We start from the raw sequence: 6,200 nt of genomic DNA on the forward strand, positions 1-6,200 counted from the left end.
TCATGACTGTGTTTTCCATTCAGAAGGCATAATCCTCAAAGAGTACCTTCCAAATTCGCATTCTCTACTCTGACGTAGCTAATTATTGTATACATAGTTGCAGGAGAAAGTGATGCAACGTGTGGTGTTGGAGATGCACAGCTAGTCTGGAAGCATCCGAGGAGCAGGAGAGTCGACATTTCGAGCATAAACTCTTCATCAGCAATGAGGCATTAGCCCAATGGGCTGAGAGATCAATGGAAGAGGATGGACTGTGGGGAAGGTAGCGGGGATGGGATAGGTAGCTGGATATGAGGTATTATGGTGATATGTCAGAAAGGAGGTTGAACGGAATTGGGAGGAAGGAAGATGGACAATTTGGACAGTTCAGAGTTTGGTGTCGAGTTAGAATGTTGGCTATGGAATAAATTGGAAAGAGGGATGATGGCGATTAATGAAACGCGTGAAATATACCTTTATCCTGTATGGTTGCAGGGAACAAAGGTGGACGATGCGGCAGTATTCGTCCACGTGTTGGGTGGCTAGATGTTTGGCGTGGAGGAGGCCCAGGATGTGCATGGCCTCGGCGGCGAGGGAGTGGGATTTAAAGTGTTTGGCTACAGAACAATAGGGTATTTAGTGCATGTGTCTCAGAGATGATCTCTGAAACGTTCTGCAAGTAAGCGTTCTGTCTGCTTCAGTTGGAGGAGATCACATCAACAGCAACGGACACAGTATATGATGTATGTGGAAGTCAAGTTAAATCTCTGTCGGTTGTGGAAGGATCCTTCGGGGCCTTGGACTGTGGTGAGTGTGGAGGTGTGGGAGAAGGTTTTGTACTTTGTCCGGTGGCAAGGCATGATGCTGGGAGAGGATGGTCGGTTGGTGGGGGTCTTGGACCTAACGAAGGAGTCCTGGAGTGAATGGCCCCTGTGGCGCGCAAGTCCGGGTGGGGCGAGAAATATATTTCTGGTGATGGGATCTGTTTGAAGGTAGTCGAAATGGTCGAGGATGACGCGTTGTATTTGCTGGTTGTTGGGACAGAAGGTGAGGTCCAGGGGGGCTCTGTGCTTGCTGTGATTGGACGGGTGCGCTTCAAGGACAGATGCACAAAAGAGGAAGAGATGTACTGGAGGGAGACTTCGACAAATGGTGGCCGAAATTGCTTTGTGTTGAGTATGTCAATGGAAACGAAGACGAAGAGGTACAGGAAAGAGAGGGATGTGGTCGAGACGTTCCAGTTGAATTTGTGGTCAGCGAACAACATGTTAATAAAATTCATGAACATTTCAAACTCCTGGTGGGAGCACGATGTGGCGTTGATACGGAGGAAATGGCTGGAAATGGTGCCGGTGCAGTTGCAGAAAACACACTGTTCCCTGTACTTGAGGAAGAGGAATGCACATGAGAACGATGCTGGTGCCTTTGGCTACCAATCAAGCCAGCAGACAAAGCGGGCACAATGATAAATTGGCGCACAAATCTCCACGTAGCTGAAAACAGGCAGCAACTCACGGACAACTCTTTCCGACTGCCCACTCAGTCACGAGCTCACCTGCCAACATCAGTCTATCATGTATCAGCATTAAAACTCATAGTCCGGGGACAACGCACTGCCCGGTTCTATCTCTGACCCAAAATTCACAAACCTTACTGCCCTGGTTGACCTAAGGTCTCACCCAGCTCCTTCGCCAAAGAACATACCCCAGCATACCTTGGCATCATTCTGTCCAGCTTGATCTAGGATCGCCCCATGTATGTTCGGGATGCCACCACCTCCGTTTCTCTGGCTCGCAAACTTCATCTTCAGACATTCTTCTCTCAAGACGAAGTCCTCCAAGCCCTCTATTTCGTCGTCAAACGATGACCCAAATCGCATACTTCCACTGTAACGTTCGTCTGATTGGTTGAACTGGACCTCACCCTAAAAAAAAATCTCCTTTCAATTCTCCCACTTCCTCGAGGGAAAAGGGGTAACCATGGGCATATGCATCGGCCCCAGCTGTTCATGCCACGCAGCTAAACTGACACCAATCCCCTCCATTTACTGCGCTTCATCAATGACTCGATCGGCGCCAGCTCATGCTCCTGCGAGCAGCATGAAGAGTTCATCAACTTCACCAGTACCTTGTCCCCTGACCTCAAATTTAAGTGGACCGTCTCGGGCACCTTTCTCCCCTTCCTGGACCTCTCCATCTTCATTTCCGTTGAAGGCAAAACAGACATCGACGTCAAGCTCACTGCCTCCCACAGCTACCTGGACGACATCTCGTCCCATCTTGGAATTTGTAAAAACGCTATCCATTCCTTCCAATTTATCTACCGCATCTTGTCCCAGGAGGACTAATTCCACCAAAGAAATTCCCGGATGGGAAATTCTTCAATGACTGCAAATTCCCTCCCGCTGGTCGACGATGTTCTCCAGTGCATCTTTTCCATTTCGCTCACCTCTGCCTTTGAACCCTACCTCTTCAATCGGATCAAGGACAGAACTGCCCGCTCCTCAACTTTCATCGCACCAATCTCCACATTCAACATAACATCTTCAGCCATGTCCGCCACCTGGGATGCATTTCACTTTCCACCGCTACCTGCATTCCACAGAGATGATAACCACAAAGACTCTATTGTGAGGGCCACAGCATCCACCACCGTATAGTCCACACCTGGCACCTTTCCTTGACACCACAGGTAGAGGAAAGCATGTGCTTACACCTTCATACTCACCGCCGCCCATGGTCCTCACTGATCCTTTCGCATTTGCACAGAGATTTAGCTTTGCTTCCACACACATCAACTGTTGTGTACGTTGGTTTTGGTGTGGCATTCTCGACATTGGGGCGACAGGACGGTTACTTGCAGAACGTTTCTGAGAACATCTCAAGGAGACATAGACGAAATAATTCCATCTCCCCGTTGCAGAACACTTTAACCCCCCTCCCAACCGTCAAAAACATGCAAGTCCTGGACCTCCTCCACCGGCAGACTCTACGTATCTGATGCCTGGAGGAAGAATGCCTCAACTTCCGCCCATGGCACCCTCCAACCACATTGATGCAGATTGATGCAGATTTCACAAGTTTCTTCACTTTCCATCCATCCCACTCGCCACCCTATTCCAGAGGCAACCTTCCAACTCAGCTCCGCCCTATTGAACTGTCCTAACTCTCCATTTTTCTTCCCACCAATTAGCTCCAACTTTCTTTCCGAACAATCTCCATCATTGCGCACCTCCATCTAAGAATGGCATTCTCAGTGACCTTCACCAGCTTCACCAGCATCACCCATTTATCTCTCAGGCTCCTTGGGCCACCCCCTCATTCGTGATGAACGGTTAATGCTCAAGAGTTCACCTCTCCCCCACTTCGCAAGCTACCAGAACACCTGTGTTTTCCAGCACCACATATTATGACACGGGGTACATTCTGACAGTACCTGTGTGTGAGATTCTCTGAATTAATGAGTGTTTTCCATTGATTTTGTGTGTGTGTGTGTGTGTGTTTGTGTGTGAGAGAGAGTTCGAAAAAAGAGAGAGAGAATTTCTCTATGCATTTGGGAAAGAATCTGAAAGGTTTTATGTGAGTGATAGTGGGCGTATGCAGTTTTGCAAGAGCTCGAGTCTGTGAGACAGAGAGTGTGAGTGTCTGTTTGACTGATATGCTGGCATCTTATAGTAAATACATTGAATCTACTAATGCAGAATTCTGATCCAAGTATTCACGGTCTATCAAACAAATATAGCCAACTACTGCAGAGAATTTCAGGTGATCCTTCCACATTTGCTCGTAGATAATTAGATCCATAGCCACGAGGATAAGAAGCAGATAATCAATCGAATTCGTCTCCGGTAATGACTATGTCGACAGTGTAATGTAGTCTGGTCTAACATAGGTTTACACTTCACCACATATACCAAGGTGAGTAAGGAAGAATCAACAATCCATCTACGAGCAAACGTGGATCAGGAAACAGTTCAGGACAATAAGTGAAGAGTACAACACGATTTAGAAATTTGATAAGGACACTTTGCACTTACGGGGGACACTGACAGCAGCAAGTATTGGGTAGTATATCCTCTGAAAGTCCTGAATTCTAGTTTTGATGTAGAAGTCCCCATTAATCCATGAAAATGCGTCGGAGGATACTTCAAGAATATATGGATAGAAATCATTGAAATCCATGACGCATTTACTGCCAGTGGGTGGAGGGTTCTTCTGTGCAGTTAAGCCAGGAATCCTTTTATGCAGGAAAAACATAAGTTCCTGAGAGACTTCACTCATTAATTGTGGAGTCGACATTAATTCATCGTCAACATCTGGGTTCCGTTGATAGGATTGTTTATACCATGTACAGTCACTGAGCAGATAACTTCAGTTATCCCTAGGACTCCAGATGTCTATTTTTGTTAAACTCAAATGAGCCTGTCAATCTAAACTCATAAAATTACAGAGTGTATGAGTTACTCTTTTTAGCTGGCTGAACCGAGGGCAATAGTCTTGGCCTGTTGGAATATAGTGTAATTTAAAATAAATATTTATTTTCTTTTACGCTGCGTATTGAAATTTGGAAAATGATTATTTTTAAACATTAAGGATGATTCTAAGGATTCCTGCACGTTTGGTAAGTACGTCACCTCACGCACATTGCTGACTTCATGCGTGAGATGTGCACCCAACTCCGGTGCCTCGAGAACCAAGTCAGGGAACAGCAGGTGGAGCTGGATGAACGTCGGGTCATTTAGAACGTGGAGGCAGTTATTGTGAGGAGTTACAGGGAGTTAGTGACTCCACAGCAACGCGACGAGGGAAGATAGGTTAACGTCAGGAGTAAGGCAGTGACGATTAGGCAGTGCAGGGATCTTCTGTGGTGATTCTCCGCAACAAGTATACAATTTTAGAAACTGTTGGGGGAAAAACTAACCAGGGAAGTAATGGGGAAGAGGTCGCTGGTGCAGTGTCTATCTCTGCTGCTCAGTGGGGAAGGGGAAGGGGAGCAGAGCTTTCGTCATTGGTGAGTCAATAGAAAGGAAAAGAGATAGGGGGTTGTGTGGGAATGAGAGTAACACACGATTGGTTTGTTGCCTCCCAGGTGTCAACGTTCGTGTTGTTGCAAGGCTTAGAAAGTGTGAACGCTGGGAATTCGTTTCTATTAGATCTCCCCTCATCCTTCTAAACTCTGATGAATACGATCTCAAGATCCTCAGCTGTTCATCATATGTGAGGCCTAACATTCCAGAGATCATCCGGGTGAAACCCCACTGGACATTCTCAAGTTCAAGTACGCCCTTCTTGAGGACCCAAAACTCGACATAGTATTCTAAATGCGTCCTAACCAGAGCTTTATAAAGTCTCAGTAGCACATCTCTCCTGTTACATTCCAACTCTCTTGAGAAAAATAACAAATGTACATAGATCCGAGAAAGTCGACACACAAGTTGATGCAGTTGTTAACAAGGCATATCGATTGTTAGCTTTTATTAGTAGAGGGATTGAGTTTCAAAACCAGGTCGTGTTGCAGCAGTACAAAACCCTTTTGCAGCCGCACTAGGATTATTATGTATAGTTCTGGTCACTGCATTATTGGAAAGATGTAGAAGCTTGGGAACGGTTTCAGAGGAGATTTCCGAGGATGCTGCCTGGTATGCAGGGAAGGTCTTACGAGGAAAATCTGAGGGACCGAAAGCTGTTTTCGTTGATGAGAAGAATTGAGGGGGACTTGGTAGAGACTTATAAGATGATCAGAGGGTTGGATCGGGTGCACAGCGAGTGTTTGTTTTGTTTCTCAGACGGTGTTGGCTAGCACGAGGGGTCATTGCTTTAAATTGAAGAAGATTGTCAGAAATGGAAGCAGGACGTTGATATCTTGGGAAGTGGGCCGAAAAATGAAAAGTGATATTTAAGTGTGTGGTCGTGCGTTTTGTGAAGTCAAATCAAGGACTGTGTCTCATGGTGAATGGTCGGGCCTTAAGGAGCGGATTGCCACAGAGGACTTTGGATTTCAGGTGCACAGTTCTCTGAAAGTGGAGTCACAGGTAGCCAGGGCAGTGCAGGGGGCTTTTGGAATACTCGCCTTCATCAGTCAGGGCATTGATTATTGAAGTTGGGAAGTTATGTTGTACAGAACATTGGTGAAGACGCACTAGGAGTATTGTCTTCGGATTTGGTTTCCTTGCTGCAGGAAGGATGGTATTAATCTGGAAAGACTGCATCAAAATTTTGCAG

The sequence above is a fragment of the Chiloscyllium plagiosum genome, chromosome 49 (assembly GCF_004010195.1).
Source record: "Chiloscyllium plagiosum isolate BGI_BamShark_2017 chromosome 49, ASM401019v2, whole genome shotgun sequence".
NCBI classification, from domain to species: Eukaryota; Metazoa; Chordata; class Chondrichthyes; order Orectolobiformes; family Hemiscylliidae; genus Chiloscyllium; species Chiloscyllium plagiosum.